Here is a 20,329-nt window from a genome sequence, read left to right as displayed (position 1 = left end):
TAAAGTTAGATGCAGAAAATAAATTGAAAAGATGTGATAATAAACATAATACACTGAAAAGCTTTTTAGAAAACTGATCAATAAAACAGAAAAATCTTTTTTTTTTTTAAGATTTTATTTATTTGAGAGTGAGAGTGCATGCTAAGAGAGGGGCAGAAAGGGAGGGAGAGGGACAAGCAGACTCCCCGCTGAGCATGGAGCCCAACTGGGGTCTGGATCCCAGAACCTTGGGATCATGAACTGAGCCAAAATCAAGAGTCCCTATGCTTAACTGACTAAAGCACCCAGGTGCCCCAAACAGACAAATCTTAGATTATATACATCAGGACAAAATGAAATAAACAATATTAGAAAAGCAAAATAAGACTGAAGTCTAGATACTCTGAAAGTAAGAAATTTAAAAGTATGATGAATAATGATGACCATAAATTTGAAAAATGTAGATGAAATGAACTACAGATAAGGAAATTACAGATCACTACAGTTGTTTTAAGAAAACGTGAAGACCAGAGTAAATCAGTAACCATCAAAAACCGAATCAATTTTAAGATTTTAATTTTACGGGGCGCCTGGGTGGCATAGCGGTTAAGCATCTGCCCTTCAGCTCAGGGCATGATCCCGGCGTTATGGGATCGAGTCCCACATCAGGCTCTTCTGCTGTGAGCCTGCTTCTTCCTCTCCCACTCCCCCTGCTTGTGTTCCCTCTCTCGCTGGCTGTCTCTATCTCTGTCAAATAAATAAATNATCAAAATCTAAAAAAAAAAAAAAAAGTTTTAATTTTACTTTTGGGGCGCCTGGGTGGCACAGCGGTTGAGCGTCTGCCTTCGGCTCAGGGTGCGATCCCGGCGTTATGGGATCGAGCCCCACATCAGGCTCTTCTGCTGTGAGCCTGCTTCTTCCTCTCCCACTCCCCCTGCTTGTGTTCCCTCTCTCGCTGGCTGTCTCTATCTCTGTCAAATAAATAAATAAAATCTTTAAAAAAAAAAGATTTTAATTTTACTTTTATTCCCAAACAACAACAACGAAATTGTTTTATGGGGAACTTGCTACCTTTCAAGAAACCTATGTCTTATAAATTGTTTCAGATACTAAAAGAGGGGAAAATATCTTGCTCTCTTTCCTAGATTAGTATAATCTAAGACAAGGGAATATAATCAGACAAGGGTAAATTAAAATAATAGACTGGTTTTATCTATAAACACAGATACAAGAATCCTATGTATAACATTATTTATATGTCAGTATTGTATTAAATATATGTAATGCCAAATTTTTATATTAAATACATATATTTCAACATATATTTGTATAACAAAATCGATATATGTGATATATTTGTTTTGCCTGTTTATTTACTTATGAAAGTTATGCAAGTATAACTCATTAGAAGAAAGTCCTACATAATCTACCATATTACCATTGAATATATTAAGTATCTAACTATTATACTTAGGTATGAAATATGTAATATATACTGTCATATATTTATCAAATAAAATCAGTACATATTTTAAGACATCTATATAGCTGTGTCTATACTCAAATATTAACCAAGCAAGGAGAATTGTATATAAGGAAAGCTTTCTATGTAAATCATGAGATTTTAAGAGTAAAGAGAAGCAAATATAGCCATTTTAATAAATACTGAGAAAGAATTGAATGAAATTGAACACTCATTGAAGATTTTTAAAAAAGGGAAAGATCTTATCAAAATGCAAAATTAAGGAGTCTTAGTTAATCTGATAAAATATTTCTCCAAAACCTACTGAAAATATCTAACTTCATGGTGAAACTTTAGGAACCTTTAAAGTTAAAAGCAAATTTAGGATTCCTGCTACCACAGCCTCTATTTAACATTTTATTGGAGTTCCTAACCAATACAATAAGAGGAAAAAAAGAAACAAAAAGTATAAGAGTTGGAGAGAAAGGGGCAAACTCTATTGCAAGAATATTACTTTCTACAATAAAAAATCCAAGAGAATCTACAAAGTATTAGAAATAATAAGATTGTTAGATAGAAAATCAACATGAAAATTAGTAGTATTTTTACATGCTAGAAATAACCAATTAAAAATACAATTTGGGGGCACCTGGGTGGCTCAGTCAGTTAAGTGTCTGCCTTCAGCTCAGGTCATGATCCCAGGATCCTGGGATCGAGCCCCATGTCGTCGGGCTCCCTGCTCAGTGGGGAATCTGCTTCTTCCTCTCTCTCTCTGCCTGCCACTCCACCTGCTTGTGCTCATGCTCTCTCTCTCTGTCAAATAAATAAATAAATACACAAATAAATAAAATCTTTAAAAAACATACAATTTAAAAAATATAATTCCCAACAGCAACCAAGCTTTTAGAACATCACTCATAAAAAAAAAAAATATTAATTTTATTGACGTATGCGAAAAATGCCTAAATACGTGGAGAGATACACTGTGTTTATTCTTTAGAAGTTTCAATATTCCCCAACTTTTCATATTCTCTAAATTTGTGTATAAATTATGTGTCATTTCAGTCCAACTGTGTGAGGGAAAACAACTTCTATTCATGCTGGAAAGCAGATGGCAAATAAAATGATCAAGAACGCTTGCTGTGAACCGGCTTTCAAGTGCCAAGACAGGCCAGTGTCAACAGATACTGTCTTGGATGGAAACGTTGCCTTCACTTGCCATGTGATGACATCTTCAAGCATAGAGGCAAGGTAGTGCAACAAGGATTTAGTGGTTTGGGGGTTTGGCCGCACTCACAATTGCACACTTTCTCAGAGTCATGGGTCAGTAATAGTCACTTTGATGATATGCTGAGCACCACCTGACTTCTGTTAAATTTTATATTTGTGTGAAAACAAATCAGGGACTTACAGTGCCTGGGGTATGGTCTCCCTTCCTAAAATAATGCAAAATTGAGGCAGTGATCTGTCATGGAACTTAACAAGGTGATTCTAAAATTCATATGAAAAGGTAAAAAAGAAAAAGATTTAAAAAAAGATTAAAAAGTTGATTTAAAAAATAAAATGAGGAGGAACTTGATGAGGGGGAACATCAAAATAAAAGGCTTCTCCCTAGCAAAAGGAACCATCAAAAAAATGACAAGGAACCTACTAAGTGGGAGAAGATATTTGCAAATGATACATCCAATAATTTATATTTAAATATCCAAAATTTATTTTTAAAATACTTATACAACTTAACACGAAAAAAAATCCAAATTTTTATTTTTAAAATACTTATACAACTTAACACCCCCCCAAAAATCCAATTAAAAAGTGGGCAGAGGACCTGAATAGATATTTTTTCTTTCCCAAAGAAGACATACAGATGGCCAAAATGCACCCGAAAAGATGCTTAACATCACTAGTCATCAGGGAAATGCAAATTAAAACCAAAATGAGATATTACCTCCCACCTGTCAGAATGGCTAAAAACAAAAACAAAAACAAAACAAAACAAAAAACAAGAAATAACAAGTGTTGGCGAGGATGCGGAGAAAAAGGAAATTTTTTACACTGTTGGTGGGAATGGAGACTGGTGCATCCAGTGTAGAAAATGGTATGAAGGTTCTTCATAACATGAATAGAATTACCACATGATGTAGTAATTCCACTACGGGGTATTTACCCAAAGAAAATGAAAATACTAACTCAAAAAGATCTATCCACACCTATGTTTATTGCAGCTTTATTTACAATAATAGCCAAGACGTGGAAGCAACCCAAGTGTCCATAGATGACTGGATAAAGAAGCTGTGGTGTATATACGCACAATGGAATATTATTACTCAGCCTAAAAAGAACGAAATCTTGCTGTCTGCAACAACATGGATGGATCTAGAGAGTATAACACCAAGTGCAATGAGTTAGTCGGAGAAAGACACCTTATGATTGTACTCATGTGTGGAATTTAAGAAACAAAACAAACAAACAAAGAAAAAAAAGAGACAAACAAAAACTAGACTCTTACAGAGAACAAACGTGTGGTTGCGGGAGAGGAAGTGGGTGAGGGGATGGGTAAAATAGGGAAAGGGGATTAAGGAAAAAAAAATGAGTGGGAGGGGCCTATCCAATAATAAGTCTCATTAAAGGATTAGTTGCTAAGACACTATGGTATTTGTGCCTAGATAGAAAAATTAAGCAGCAGTGCAGAATTAGAGCCACAAATAAACGTAGGTGATCCATGTGTGAAGGGTGTGCCAACACAGGGCCGTGGGGAAGGGACTCACTACTAAGTAAATAATGTTGCAGTAACTGGTTAGTTGCACGGAAACAAAACCAGGTCTTTACCTCACACTTCATATTTTTTTTCCCCAGAAGATGAAAAGTATGAACATCAAAACTTTAAAAATTTAAAGTAAAAATATACAAAGAATAGCTTTACAGGGTTTCCGGAGGTATCCTAAATAAGAGACAGAAAAAGATTACTTAAAATCTTCTGTTTCACCAAAGTCTCCATAAAAAAGAGAAAAGACGAGCTACAGACAAGAAAATGTTTGCAACACATGTAACTGACAAAGTTTTAAAATTTGGAATATACAAAAGATTGCTATATATCAATAAGAAAAAGCTACTCAACCCTATTGCAATGACAATAGGCAATTAAAAGAGGAGGCACGGAGGACATGACCAACCCCCATGAAAAGATAGGAACCTAATCAAGAAAGATCAAGAAAATGCAAATTTTGAAATTGAGATATTTCACAATCATCAGACTTAGAAGTTTAAGAAAATGAAGTGTTGGGAAGAAATAAAGAAATAAATAACTCAAGTACCCTGCTACTGGGAGCCAAATTAATGTAATGACTGGAAGGTATATTGGCGATCCCACTTGGAAGTACATTTACCAGATAAATTGTTACACGTGCGCTCAAGGAGACGTGTTGAAGAATAATCATGGAAGCATTGTTTGTAATAACAACAAATTGAAGACGTCCTAAAAGTCCATCAGTAGGCAAATTAGAATAAACCTGGTATACCTTGCCATGGCACCTTATTTAGCAGATGAAACGAATCAACTACTGACCAATGTGTCGAAATGGATAAACAGTAAACGCTTAGTTAAAAGACAGGTTGCAGAATTATCCCTGGAGTGGGATGCCATTAATATAAAATTTTAAAACACATAAAACAGTAGTATGAATTTTGTGGATACATGCATATGCATAAAAATTTCAGCAATACGCATGGGACAGATATACAGAACTTCCCGAGAGTGTAATCTCTTGGTTGGGAATGAGAGAGGCTAGGATTTGGGTGGGGAACCAAAGGAGTTTCAGTTGCACCTGAAATGTTTTATTCCCTTAAAAAAGATTTAAAGCAAAAACAGCAAAATGTTGAGGTTTGTTACATCTTGAGAGTAGGTACGTTAGTACTTATTATTACACATTACACAGTAATAGTATATTATTCTTTCTACTTCTCTGCGTGTCTGCAGTTTTCATAATAATAAAAAAAATGGAGAACAAAGTGAATTGCAGAACTCTATACTCTGATCCACTTCTGCTTAAAATCTTTAAAAAGTGGCTCTGTGTGTGTATTTGCACGTGTGTATTGGTTTGCTAGGGCTTTCATAGTAAATACCACAGACTGAGTGGCTTAAACGACAGGAATTCTTTTTCCACACAGCTCTGGAAGCCAGAAGTCTGAGACCAAGGTGTTGGCAGAGTTTTTTTCTTCTGAGGTCTCTCTCCTTGACTGGTAGATGGCCATCTATTCCCTGTATTTTTGTAGTCTTCCTCTGTGTGTGTCTGTGTTCTACTCTCCTCTTTTTTATGGGGAAACCAACCATATTGGATTTGAGCCCACTCTAATGACCTCATTTAACCTTAATTATAGCTTTAAAAGAAAGCCCTATCTCCAAACACCGTCATGTTCCGAAATACTGGGGAGTGGGACTTCCACATACAAATTTGGGAGGGATTCATTTCAGTCCATAACAGTGTGTGAGGGCACACAATATCTTCACATCCTCTCCTCTCCTGATCCGGGTCTCTGCCCTGATGCACGTGATTTGCACAAGCTTGTCCTGACTCCTTCTCTTGGGAAGCCAAGTCATACGTACATGGGCATCTACCTTGAGCATCCCATTTCCTTCCCCATCTGTGCTACTCCCAAACTCCTCTCTCCCATAAGTGGGGACCTCCTAAGAGTTTTAGAACCTTCATTTTCTCCTTTGAAAGATTAACATAACGCTTCAGACTGAGCCCCACAAAAAGACCTATCCCACATGGACAGTACGGCGGTGGATCAGATCAGACTGCTGGTTTGCTCCATGGCTTCTAACTTTACGTGGGTTTTCCCATAAGGTTGGGCTTGTTTTGTTTGGTTTGGGTTTGGTTTTGGTTTCAGAGTTTATGCCTAACAAAAAGCAAACAAATAATCACTAGTAGGTAAGAACTGAGAATCTAGGCCTTATAAAAAAGTCCATTTCTTAAAAAGTCAAATAAAAAATGATTTAAAATGTTGTAAAGAATCTTTCTTTGTGTCTAACTACAAACTTTTCTTTTTTAAAAGATTTTATTTATTTATTTGAAAGAGAGAGAGGGAGAGAGATAGCATGAGAGGGGGAGGGGGAGCAGGGAGCCCGACATGGGGCTGGATCCCAGGATCCTGGGATCATGAACTGAGCCAAAGGCAGACACTTAAATGACTAAGCCACTCAGGCATCTCCTAACTACAAACTTTTCTATTCCACTTCAACTCAGTGTTGTTTTTTTTCTCACTCAGCACCTCTCCACACTAGAAATCAAAACAAATTCATGTCATGGACCTGAAGTGGTCAGACTCATTTACAGAATAAGCACATTATTAGAGGTGACGCCCAACGACATCTCCAAAACACAGTTCAAAAACTATGAGCTCTGCCCGTGGTGCCTATGTCTACCCTCAAGTGGGTAAAGAAGAGGTGGACTCATTTTTGGCAAGACTTAGTACTGTCCAGCTTTGGAGAAAGCTCACATCCAATTTCAGTCCTTGACATGGAACCACTAGGAAACAGATCAGCAATTAAACAGTTCCAATTAAAAAGTTCTAATCTTCATGAGGAAATTAGGTGTGGAGGGAATTTGTCTGGAAATTCCTAACCCCATCTTATTGAAAATCCCCCTCATCCACAACTGTTTTCTTAGATGGGGTGTAAATCCCTATGGCTCTGTTTAATGACCTAAGGAAGATGAGGGTGGGGGGGGATGCACTATGCATTCACGCGACTGTCCTCAGCTGTCTTCCAGGATTATTAAGTACCCAGAACTGTAAACTCCTACTTGTTTCTTTAAAAATTGTTAAAGCAGAAATGCCAGCACATCAATAGCAGAGTAATATCCAAATCATATATTATTCCTTCCAAGAGGCTGGAGAAAGGCAATGTGTATCCCCCAATGAAGACAAGACTAATCGCAGAGCTAGTGCCAGGCCTGTGGAGATTTCCCCTGGGAGCTCATCATTTTATCAGATGTCATGGCTTCTCTTGGTCTCAACATCTCTCCAGAGAAGATTCCCTTTCCTCCACAGGCACCACCATCCCGGGAAAAGAGCTTTCTACAAAGTCTAACCAGGACAGGGCTGGCTGGTTCAAGGGTCCATGGTAGTAGTGCACAAAGAAAACAGAGAGATGCCGAGACCCTCCCCTTGCCTGAGGACAGTGGCTTGACCCACACTTAGCATCTAAACCAGCAACTGGAAATTTGTGGTGATTACTTGATTTGAGTTCTTACACGAAACAATGCTCACTGTCAAAAGCCTACAAGTCATTTCTCCTTCCATTGCTTTTGGTCTTCCTCATCCCTCCGTATGCACAACTACAACGGACTTTGGACACATGAGCAAGCTCACATGCAGGTGCACACACACACATTAGAAAAGAGGTTGTCCATACAGTTTGCCACTCTGCTTCTGAAGTTCTGCTTACCCAGATCAAGATGTAGGACTCTTATAATCATGGACGGCTACAAGATTCTGCATGTTGCCTTTCTCCTACACCTGTATTGTTCAGGAAGGGTTAACCCTGTCTCTTCTCCCTCATCTATAAAGCAAAATATCCTCACAGCTTTGCTCATTTTGACCTAGTCCTGCAAGTCTAGGGAAATGCATTAATGTGTCCATTCAGGACACGTACAATTCAACCTCATGACAGAGAACATGAAGGTGACAGGATGCAACGTGTGGCCAAATGACAGCAGCATGTTGGTTGACCTGGCCTAAGGTCACCAGAACCAAGAGCTTCCTGTAGTGACTGAGACCTCAGGCAGATAGAATGATGGAGAACAGGCCCATATAGAGCACAGTATTGGCCACGGGGTCAAAGATCTCTGGGGCTCCTTGGGGTTCCTAGGAGGATGGATAGAACTCTTCCCAGGTCTAAAATGCCATGGTTGTGGCTGAGAGTTGCCTCAGTCTTGTTTGCAAAGTCGAAAACAACAACAAAAAGTTAAACGTTCACTCAAGTGGCATTGAATTGACCTGGCCAGAGATTACAATGTTCTTTCCATCCTTTATTCTCCCCAGTTACCCTGCAGTCTCCCGGTGCACACCTCTGAGAGAGCCAAGATGGACGACAAGGAGCTGTTAAATATCTTGCTGACAATGTAAAGAAATGAAGAGATTGTCAGCAAAGACTTCCGTGAAGGTTGCAGGGACGGGAGAGGGCAATTGTTCTCTGAAGTACGGTTGTCACTCTGTGTTAATAACTGCATCTGACCTTTTCCTGACAAAGGTTCTTTGCTGGGTTCCACATTCAGCGGCCAGAATGATTTAAAAGTTAAGCCCTGACAACAGGGGACAGTCCATTTGAGTGAGCCAAACACTGCACTTTGTTTTCTCCAAAGCATTTCCTGTCACAGAAGCTCTGTGGAAGGCAGACAAGAAGGGTGAAAAACAACGCCAGGGGCTCTCCTTAGAGCATGCACTTGGTAACTAAAGAGCTTCCCACTTAAAAACTACGTTTCAAGTACTTTTTAAAAATCAACTAAGACACCATTTCTTCTTTTGCCTCAGGGATGAGTGACGAAAAGTATCAAATAAATATTGTTGTATCCATCTCTACCCCTAGACCTAGCCTAACCTCCCCCCACAGACTTCCCCTTCATTAAAACTGATCTTTCCATTCAGCTCCAACACTTCAATTGATGTCTTGGTCCAATTCTTGTTTCAATTCCTCCTACCAGCTTTCCCACAGCTCCATGTGCACAAACAGCCCACTGTTCCCTGAGCTATTGGCCCTAATCATGGACTCTCTGGAGAGCTTTCTGATATGTGATCCTCAGCTGCTATTTAGCTAGGATCTTCTTTTTCGGCATTAACCTATCAAGCTGGCCTCCCCCCTAGAAGTAATAAAAGTTAAATAGCTAAGTGTTGATTTAATATGGGGACCTATTAGTAGAAGATATTGTATTAGGTCCAAGGGAAAAGCACGGAAGAGCCAACTGTGAGCTTTACCCTCATGGCACTTCTGGTCCAGCGGTGCAGAGACAGGGTGTGAGCTGATGGGAGAGGCCATTGCACGTTGAGGAGATTGCTTCCAAACCCAGGTCAGCAGGAGAAGAGAACCCAAGATTGAGTGAGTCTTAATGCTGAAATTCCTTCAGTTTACATGTGGCCAAACTGAGGCCCAAAAGGTGACATGATTTGCCATTGTCGAGGGTTAGCAGATTTGGAATGGTATGATTCTCGTAAGAACCAGTAATAATGATCACATGCATTTCATGAGTACTTGCTAAGAGTCAGGCACTGTGCTAGGAGCTTTCTGTGCAGTCGCTCATGTCATCTTCACCATGACCTGAGAAGTTGGCCCTACTATTCTTCTCCATGGTTACCCATGCAGAAATTGAGAGATTGAGAGACTCTTCCGAGGTCACAGACTTAGAGAGTAGGGGAGCCAGGCTGAGAACCCGGGGCTCTGCCACCATTGTCTGTGTACCTTTGGCCTTCCATCCTTGATCAAACTTCCTTCAAAAAAGAAGAAAATAATGTACTGAAATGAAGTTAAAATTCCTCACCTGTGTTCATGATTTCCTTGCTCTTTGTGAATCCTGACCCTGGTCTCTTCTGGTTCAGGGCTCTGGGTGTCATTAAAAGCATTAGTCACAGACAGAATCATTTGCTAAGGGGTCTTGGTTACCTCACTTGTAAAACGAGAGGGTTGGACCAGATAATCTCAGAGGTCCCTTCTGGTTCTTACAGTCTATGATTCCAAACAAAGATTGCCATCCTCAAAGTCTGTAAATTTCAACTCCTTTCACAAGCCCTAAAGAGGAAGGAAAGGAAAAAAGAATTGATCGCATGCTTGTGCAAATTTAAGTAATAGAGAACAGAGATGCTACCCTTGTGAATTCCTGGGTGATATGCGTGACTTGGAAAAAGAAGAAAAGTATTTCATGTAATACCACAGGGCACCTTTACCTCAGCCTTTCTTCCTGAAATAAAAATACAACTGAGTTTTTCAAGTTAGTTGGTTGATGTATCACCCTGTTTCCCCTCATCATTCTCATATGATTCAACAAACATTAGAGAGAATTTTTTCTGCTTAAATTCCTTCCTGCAACAGAAGTAAATATCTTACTTTTATAAAATACATTTCTTAAAGATAAAATACAGTTCTACAATGCTGTTTCAGATAGATTTGCCGTAAGTCAGATACCCTCGTTCAAATAATGGACTATGAACATAATCCATCTTAAGGAGTCAGGAAGTACAGAACTTGGTCTTATTAAGGTGCTCTGTTATGAGGCCCAGTCACTGATACAATGAATTGTTTTTCAACTGGGCTGTGGCTGCCACCATAAGTCTTCGGCTTGAATGAAAAGGCAATTAAGAAAGGAAGTTGGAACAAGAAACTCAAACCAAATACTCTTCTTTTTCCAGTGCTAACACAATTAAAATGGTGTTTAAATGCCAGTTGGCTAAAACTAAATAAAAACGTGCAATTAAGAACACCAGTGAGACTATATCTCAAAAAGTCTCTCTCCTACCAGTGCCATTTGATTCTTATTTTTCTTTCTTGCAGAAATTTCTCCTAAGGTGGAGTAAACTCTGCATGTGGGCAATGGAAAGGTGGCATATTCCAATTCCCCATTTCGAAACCCTAAGCTACTCTAAAGCTGGTTGGCCTGAAGGACATAGTGTACTTCCAGCCACTTTGTACAGGGGCCATGAGCCTGAGAGTGTTCAAACACCCACAGCCCAACCTACTTTCTTATGTAATCATGATGAGAAAAGTCTCCTAAGAAGGCAAAAAATTGTATTTCTTCAAGGACTGTATAATCAATCTATTGCTGTGTAACAGAGTACTGCAAAACCTAGTGGCTTTTAAAAAATACAGGATTATCATCCCATGTTTTTTTTGGTCAGGAATCTGGGCACGGCTGCTAGGTCATTGACTTGAGGGTCCTTCATAAGCTTGTAATCAAGGTTTACCTAAAGTAGGGTCTGCTTCTTAGCTCTCTCTGGTTGTTGTCAGTCTTCAGTGCCTTGAGGGCTGTTGGACTGAGCAGCTCAGTTCCTCGCTGGCTGGAGGCCACCCTTAGTTCTTTGCTGCATGGCTTCTCCAATATGGCAGCATGTTTCAGAAAGGCCAGCCAATCAGTCTACTAGCAAGGCAAAGTCACAATTGTCACCTAATCATGAATTGACATCATATCACCTTCCCGTGTTCTATCAGTTAGTCACTAGATCAGTCAGTCCACACTCAAGGGGAGAAGGTTATACAGTGTGAACACCAGGACATGAGATTCAATGGGAGTCATCTTAGAAGTCAAGGACAGATGGGTTTCCAAGACTTGACCAATCTCCATATGATTAGAAGCCAGGGTCTAATCAATTAGCAACCTTCCTAAGTTTTACAGCAAAGTTATCATTGTAGGAAGAATACAATCATTAGTTATAGGCATCCCCCTCATTTCCACTACTAACTACACATGTGGCTGGATTAGTATCCTACCTCTGCACTTAAGGGGAAGGAGTCTTATGATTGGCAGTCCCATCAGAACCACATGTGATGGGGAAGAAGCATTTCCCTAAAAGAGGTGATGTTGAGTAGATTAAAACAACTGACATCACTACTTTCGGCCAAAAGAATGGCTGGGACAATGAACCTTTGTGGGAGATAATTTAGGAATGTGCTAGTTTATAGTTAAGGGTGCCCGAGTGGCTTAGTTAATTAAGTGTCTGCCTTCGGCTCAGGTCATGATACCAGTGGGATCAAGCCCCACATCAGGCTCCCTGCCCTGCGGGGAATCTGCTTCTCTCTTTCCCTCTGTTTGCTGCTCCCTCTGCTTGTGCTCTCTCTCTCTCTCTCTGTCAAATAAATAAATAAATAAATAAATAAATAAATAAATAAAGTCTTTTAAAAAAATAAAATGTAGAATAGTCAGAGAAAGGTTAAATAAACACTGTTTGTATATATAATCAAACATTCTGCAATTTCATATTTTAAACATTTTTATTTATTTGAGAGAAAGAGGGAGAGAGTGCACAAGTGGGGTGAGGGAAGAGGCAGAGGGAGAGGGAGAAGGTAGCTCCCCACTCAAAGCTCAATTCCAGGATCCTGAGATCATAACCTGAGCTGAAGGCAGGCGCTTAACCGACTGAGTCACCCAGGAGCCCCTTCTCTGCCACTTTAAACATGCTTGTTGGTAGTAAAATGTTGCCACACCCGTGATACCAGTGGGGATGCTAAAGTTAGAGAATTTCAGTTCCTTGTGCAATGTCAAAGTGTCATAAAATGTCTATGCTGGAAAGTTGACTTCTGGTCTTGTAGTCCCACTCTGCTTTAAGGGAGAACCTTCTCTACCCTTTTCCAAGGGGTCCTCCCACATGCCTGCCACTTCCAATGTGTGCTGTGATAAGAAGAATAAAGACCCCTCCCCCAAAGATGTCCACCTTCTAATCTATAAACCTGTAAATATGTTATTTTACATTGCAAAGAGGAATTAAGGTTGCAGATGGGATTGAGGCTACTAATAAGCTGACCTTAAAATAGGGAGATTTTCTGAATTATCTGGGTGGGCCCACTGTAATCACCGGGGTGCTTAAAGGTGAAAGAGGAGGGGCGCCTGGGTGGCTCAGTCAGTTCAGCATCTGCTTTCGGCTCAGCTCATGATCCCAGGTGCTGGGATGGAGTCCCTCATCGGGCTCCTTGCTCAGCAGGGAGCTTGCTCCTCCTTCTGCCTGCTGTTTCCCCTGCTTGTGCTCTCTCTCTCTGACAAATAAATAAATAGAATCTTTATTAAAAAAGTGAAAGAGGAAAGTACGAGAGAGTCAGAAGGAGATGTGACTATGGCCAGAGGGACGTTGCTGGCTTTGTTGATGGAGGAGAGGGGCCACAAGCTGAGGAATACAGGCAGCTTCTAGAAGCTGGAAAAGGTGAAGAAAGAGGGTGTCCCTTAAAGCCTCCAGAGGAAAGCTGCCCTGCTGATACTGTGATGTGAGCCCAGGGAGAACCATTTTAGACTTCCGACCTCCACAACTCTACGATAATAAATTTGTATTGTTTAAGTCACTGAGTTTGTGGTAATTGTTTAGAGCAACTATAGGAAACAAATACAGATGGGTAGTTTGCCACTTCTTAAAGCTAGTTCCACATTCCAGATCTTACAAGGCAATGTGGAGGAATATACTATTGCAATATTTAATTGACCAACATAAAACCGAAAGATAGACTTGGGCATACATTTCTGATGTCTCACCTCAAATCTTAACATACAGTCACCCTCCATCCAGTTCATTGGAATGATATTCCCTATCAGACCTTAGTGCACTGTCTTGCGATTACATGCCGCCTTCAGCATTCTCAGTTTGGATTCCGTCTCAAATGTGGTAGGGAGGGCCCTGAATTCTTCTGCCTTCTTAAAATTCTGGGACACGTATTCAGTGAGTAATTAAATCTCTTTGAATAAGTGAATAGACTATAATAATTGATGAAGTTAAAGACCCATTCAAAATCTTATTCATGCCCTATAGCCTGGGTTCCTCAGTAGGGATTTAGTAAAAAAATGTTTTCCTCTTACACAGTTTACCAGTCTTGAATTGTTAGAGAGTCATCGAGTTATATGGTTAGATATTAATCATCAGATTTCATAGTTGGTCACAGTATTTTATTTATTACCATTTTATGCATCAAGTGCAATATTCAGAAGCATATAGACAGTTACATATATTCAGGGGCTTATAACCTCAGAAAAGGGAGCTTGGTTTCTCTGCGTGCCCTTTGTTTACTTGCATGAACCAAAAGATGCATTTCTAATTATGTCGGGACATCACTGAAAGATGTGACTGTTGTTAAAAGATCACAAATTAAGTGGCAAGAACTGAAGGCAACCCGGAGTTTTTCGAGAGCAATCTTACAGCTTGGAGAATTCATAAACCAAGTAAACCTTCTGACATAACTATAAAATGTGGTATAAACCCTAGAAAAAAATGGCCATCTTGAAAGGGTAACAGCACTTTTATGAGAATTCCAACCGCACCATGGCAACATCAACCCGTCAAAGCAAATGAAGGGTAGTAAAAGTAAAATTAAACATGATGAAGGGGACACCAGCTTGCTAACAGCTTTCCAAGCAGTAAAGCTTTCAAATGTTATCTCTTCATTGGTCTGTTCAATCACACATGCCTGCTACCGAGCTTTATCATGTTATGTATCTTTCTGATCACAGCAGCCTGCCACGGGTTTGATGGACTTGTCTGTATGTTCACAAAGGAGGGAAAGAGAGAGAGAGCACTCCCCTTCCCCCCACTGCAGCCCTTCCCTGTGTACCCTCATCCCTCTTCTGTAATTCTCTTCCACTGTCCTCTCTTGCCCTTGTTCTGGTGTCCAACAGGAGTCTCCCTGGCATAACAAAGGTTGCCTCGCAGCTCTGAGCTTTGGGGACTAAATATAGATCAAAGCCCCATCCAACCCTCAGTCATCCAAAGGACAGATTCCAACGTGCATCTGACTTTGTCTTCTCTCTTTACTTCCAAAAATTAGCATCCTTCTTTCCTCAAGCCCCCCCCCCCAATTCCTCTTCTCAACCCCTTCTCCAAACTCCTGTGGGGAAATTTCTGAAGCCATTTTCATGTGTCAACTAATAGACTAGCTAATCCCCTGGTCTGAATGCCTTTGCCCTGTTTGCAGGGACCCAGAAAACTCAAGGTTACATTTCTTCTCTGACCTACACAACCACCAGGGAGTCAGGATAAATTCTGGCCTTTTCAGTGCTTTAAACTTCTTCCGGACTCTATTTCCGTGTCCTAAACAAATAAGGTTCCCATTCATTGTGTGTGTGTGTGTGTGTGTGTGTGTGTGTGTGGTGTTTGCACATGCCAAATTCCTCAGCCTGTGGACCATATGAGTTATTCAACTGTATGGGGGGGAAAAAGAAAAGCAAATGACTAATCAGCCAATGGAGACTTCCCATGGCCCACACAGTGATGAGGAGATTCAGGAAAAAATTTAAAAGCCGGGCTATCACGCTGTGGTGCTTACAAATAGTCAATAGGGGGTGGAAATGGAAAGGAGAAACCAAGAAAAGAAAGACAAAGTTGCCGCAGCCAAGAGTTTCATAAAATTGCCATGGTTTAGCCTGAGTTTACTGTCTGTTAGTGTTGGGAATTGAATTGCTTTCTCTACTGCGGGCTAGTATGCGAACCCACCTCCTTTTTCTATGATCAACATTTAAGTGTGTTCCCAGTAAAATCAGACCTGTGATTCATTCATCCATTTGACAAACATTTATTGAGCCTCAACAGCTTGCAGAGAAGGACTTAGAATGTGTATGAAGTCTGAGGGAGGGCAGTCACAGAACTCGGCCATGCGCTCAGGAAGACGATCCCTAAATGTGCTTTGATGGCTCCCACCGTCTCTCTCTTCCCATGTTTCTCTCCCTGTGTCCCCCAGATGAGTCCAGCGGCAGGCATTTGGTTGTCCCAGTCCTAGCCATTGCTGATTTTCTGTCTCTTATTCTGTTCTTGTAAGATCACCCTATCCTCCCCCCACCTCCCGTCCACCGTTGTTTCTCAAAGCATAGGCTATTTTGAGAAAATACCAAAAGTATGAATGAGATCATGGTTCCGACAAGAGCCCAAGAGAATTCTGATAAATTTAATCATGTTGTGTGATTGTGTGCATATGCAAATACACACATTAGTGCATGCTTGTAAGCGCACGCGCACACACACACACACACGCTTACATCATTTTGTTGCCTTATTCTTTACTTTAATTGTTCCTAATGTAATCAAATCAATCAGGCATCTTCTCCCAAAGTGTAAGAATTTGTTTATGTGGTTTATGATGTCAAAGCCAACACACTGTACTTCTTGGAGGGTCCTCATGTAAATTGAAAAATCACAAAAATTGAATCACATAATCACGTAAAATTCAGAGTTGAAAGCAGGGCTGAGATCAAGATGAGCAAAAGGCTCTTTTTGTAACCACTGTCTCGTACCAGTTTGCTCTGTGACCTTGGACAAGTCACTTCTATTTTAAGATATAGACATAAACGTAAAATTATAAGTATAAATATGTGTTGGGGCGCCTGGGTGGCACAGCGGTTAAGCGTCTGCCTTCGGCTCAGGGCATGATCCCGGCGTTATGGGATCGAGCCCCACATCAGGCTCCTCCGCTATGAGCCTGCTTCTTTCTCTCCCACTCCCCCTGCTTGTGTTCCCTCTCTCGCTGGCTATCTCTATCTCTATCGAATAAATAAAAAAAATTAAAAAATCTTTAAAAAATAAATATGTGTCGACCTCTATCTTTAGCACCAACTACATTTGAAGGCATCCTACCAGCTGCATGAATTTGCTTGAATTTCTGCACTACAGGCTGGGGGGCTTAACCAGCAGGCATTGCTTTTCTCACAGTTGTGGAGGCTGGATGTCCAAGAGCAAGGTATCCGTAGGGTGGTTTTCTTCTGAGGCTCTCTCCTTTTCTTGCAGGTGGCTGTGTATACACATGGCCTTGGCTCTGTGTGTGCTCATCCCTGGTGTCTCTTCCTCTTCTTATTATGGGCTCATTTCCACTTAATCATAATAAACTTAAATATGGTTCCATTCTGAGATACTCAAGGGGCTGAAATTTCAATATAAGAATTTGGGCAGATGCAATTTAGCGCATAACACTAGGTGCTTGGGCAACAAAAATAAATGGGACACAGTCCATGCCTTTCAAGGATCCAGTCATTGAGTCAGAAATAAAGTTGATTATATGGCAGTGTAAGAAGCGTAGCAAAGAGGCAGATACTGCATGTAGGGAAGTCACAGAGAGAAATTGACAGGTCCTCTTGACTGGATCCCAGAAAGCATCAGGAGGGAGGTGGTGCTTGCTCTGCGTCTTGCAGTCTTAGTAAGAGGTCTGCAGGCCAATGGGAAAGGACAAGGAAAAGAATGGGCATTTTAGATATTTAGAGTCAACCCAGCAGGCCAGTGCCGTCTCATATTAAGGACCTTCTGTGACACTTGGGGGAAGAGAAATGTGCCCAGCTGTCCTCAGCCAATTAGATCCCTAACTGATCTAAATCTCGGTTGAGCCTATTTGAGCCATGGTGAATTCTGTAGGTCTCTATTCTGTGCAGAGCTGTCCTTGGTCTCTGGAGGATAGAAAAGACACTAACTCTGTCTGTTCACAATCTGCACTGGGAGATCAGATACAGGTGAAGTTACTGGAAGAACATTACAAAGAAACACATGAATCATCCCCCAAAATACTCACCTCTTCCCCTCTGGGCTTATGTTTCCTCCTGGATAAAAAAGAATGATGCCAGATTAAATCTTCTCTAAATTCTGCTCAAGGAATCAAGTGGACTATTACAGTGAAACCTGAGTAATGTATTAAAGGGGAAAAAATGCACAGATCTTCCTCACGTTACATTACATTATCAATGTTATTTAAAAGCATAGACTCATTCAGGAGTCACACTGCCAGTGTTTGAATCTCGGATCTTTACTGGTTATGTGACCTTGGCCAAATCACTGAAATTTCTCTTTGCCTCATTCTCCTCATCTGTAAAGTGGGGATAATGACAATGCCTATATTCATAACATTGTTATGAGAGTTAAATGCATTAATATTTGCAAAGCACTTACATCAGGTCCCTGTCATATAATAGGTGTTACATAAGTGTTAAACACAATTTTCTATAAATGCATGAACATAAAAGTAGGAATAAAATCCTTTATGTCTATAACTCTTACTTAACTACAAAACAAAGTGATTTCAAAACTATTAGCTATGAAGAAAAATAATTTAAAATTAAGTGAAAACAAAGATATAAAACAAATACAATTCAAGTTTACACTGTTACTTCAGTGTGATAGATAATGTTTTTGCTGAAACTAAATCATAGAAGTTGTCATTAATTATAGAAAGATTTAGCATCAGATCTATCCTGAAGTGAATTTTTTTGTGTGTGTTTTGACTTAATAATACTGGTGCAGAGGAAGCCTGCATGCAAAGTAAGCTCTTCAGAATTCTATGAATGCCATCAAGACTTTGTTTGCTGGGTCAGGACAATCAGCCCTCATTCTTTATCCATACTACACTAGTGAACAGTCCTGGAATGCCAATTTTAATTAAAGATAATGTCAAATTACATTGTTAGTGAAACCTGTATAAAATTGTTCTCTAAATCACAAAGTTGTTCAAGTCAGAAATTTGAAGACCATTCATGATTTCTATCTCTTTATCCTCATCCTTTAACTGAGCAAGCATACCCCTAAAATATCCCTGACTCTGTCATTTTTCTAATCTCATCCTTAATGTATGATCGGTTAGATACCCTTGAGTATCCCATCCATGCTTATAGTATCTGTAAAGACTACTTAAGAGGGTTGTGGTGTGGGAATGCTGCTGATGAAAGTGGGGTACGGGTCCTCACACATAAAACCTCTTCTCTGCATTTATGTTGGACAGAACTCTAAATTCTGGAGTAATCTAGAGTTCCCCATGGGTATGGTGAAGTCCTTCATAAGTGGTGGTTTCAGAGTCATTACCCTATGGCTTTCTGAGTTCCAAATGCTATATTATAGTTGAACCTAACCTGGAAGCTTCTTTCTTCATGGTTTCTGTTATGATGTGGTGTGTGAGCCTTTCCAACATATCAATACATGAGATAAACCTCTGTGAAGAGTTTTGTCTTTCAGCCGGATTGAGGCTGGGGCTCCACCAGAAACACATTGCTGTGCTGGTCTGTGGGCCGCTGGCCCTTACTCAAACCATGCAGGGTCTACGTTTAAAGCATCCTGGAAGGCCAGCATGCAATTAGAAATGACAAGTTCAACCTCCTTGTTTTATATGTGGAGAAACCAACGCTGAACTTCCCAAAGAGAACAAAACACTTGAAAACATCACACTTCTTGGAGCACCTCTACTGAATGGGAAGCATAAACGTGGAAATGCTCTTTTCTTTTCAGAAGCACTGCGGCCTGGGACGATCCCAGTGCTTCCAACATTTGGCTAAGTGACCTTGGCTCAAATGTGGGAGACTTTCTCGATCCTTGGTTAATGGAGAGGTAGATCTGACCTCTCTGTCCTCTCTGTTCTTAGGCTGCCCAGGCTGTCAACAGTCCCAGCCTTTGTCACAGGCCATCACCATATTGCATACCTGTTCCTTTGTACTACATTTCCAGATAACATGAATGTGCATCTTGATGGCAGAGAGATTCTGTGGTCAAATAATTGCTGGAATGCAAACTTGAATAAAGAGGTTTTCCTAGGACTTCTTAGAACTTCCAATCAATTCCACATGCATTGAGAATTTCCACCAGGGGAATAAGCAGGAGGTCGAAATTCACACAAGTTTTTTGAACTAGAAACTTTAGTTTCTAGGGTACATCAGGTGGGACCTTGATTTTACTGCCCCGTACACAGTTATAATGTCTCAGCCCCTTCTTACCCAAAACATAAAGCACTAGGCCGAGCACATGATACGTCATCGTGTGAAATGAAAGAATGAGTGATGTTGCATAGTTTCCCAGTTTCTTAATTTGCTCATCCATGATAACATAGAGTTTAGGTTACATGTTGTTTTTCCTGATGGTTTTAAAGTGTTCAGAAGGAAGATTTAAATGAACACAAACTATTAAACCGACAGTACTTTGTGTATTTTGTGGTACCATCAACATCACTACTATCACGACTAGTCTATTACTGTTAATAAGTGCTTCATAGAGAATTGTTTCTTTCAACCCTTGCTCTACATGGGGTATTAAGTAGCTCATAAGCTTTATTACTATAATATCTATCACTTTTAAATAGAATCAGGTAGAATTAAATAGAATTTACCAGACACAAGTGAGTGGATCATTTGCTGGATCAATGTTTTCTAAGTGGCCTGAAAAAAAAGGGGACGCACATATTTAAATAAATTTATGTGG

The sequence above is a fragment of the Ailuropoda melanoleuca genome, chromosome 6 (genome assembly GCF_002007445.2).
Source record: "Ailuropoda melanoleuca isolate Jingjing chromosome 6, ASM200744v2, whole genome shotgun sequence".
Lineage (NCBI taxonomy): Eukaryota > Metazoa > Chordata > Mammalia > Carnivora > Ursidae > Ailuropoda > Ailuropoda melanoleuca.
The sequence above is the reverse complement of the archived record's forward strand: the minus strand, read 5'-3'. Positions refer to the sequence as shown.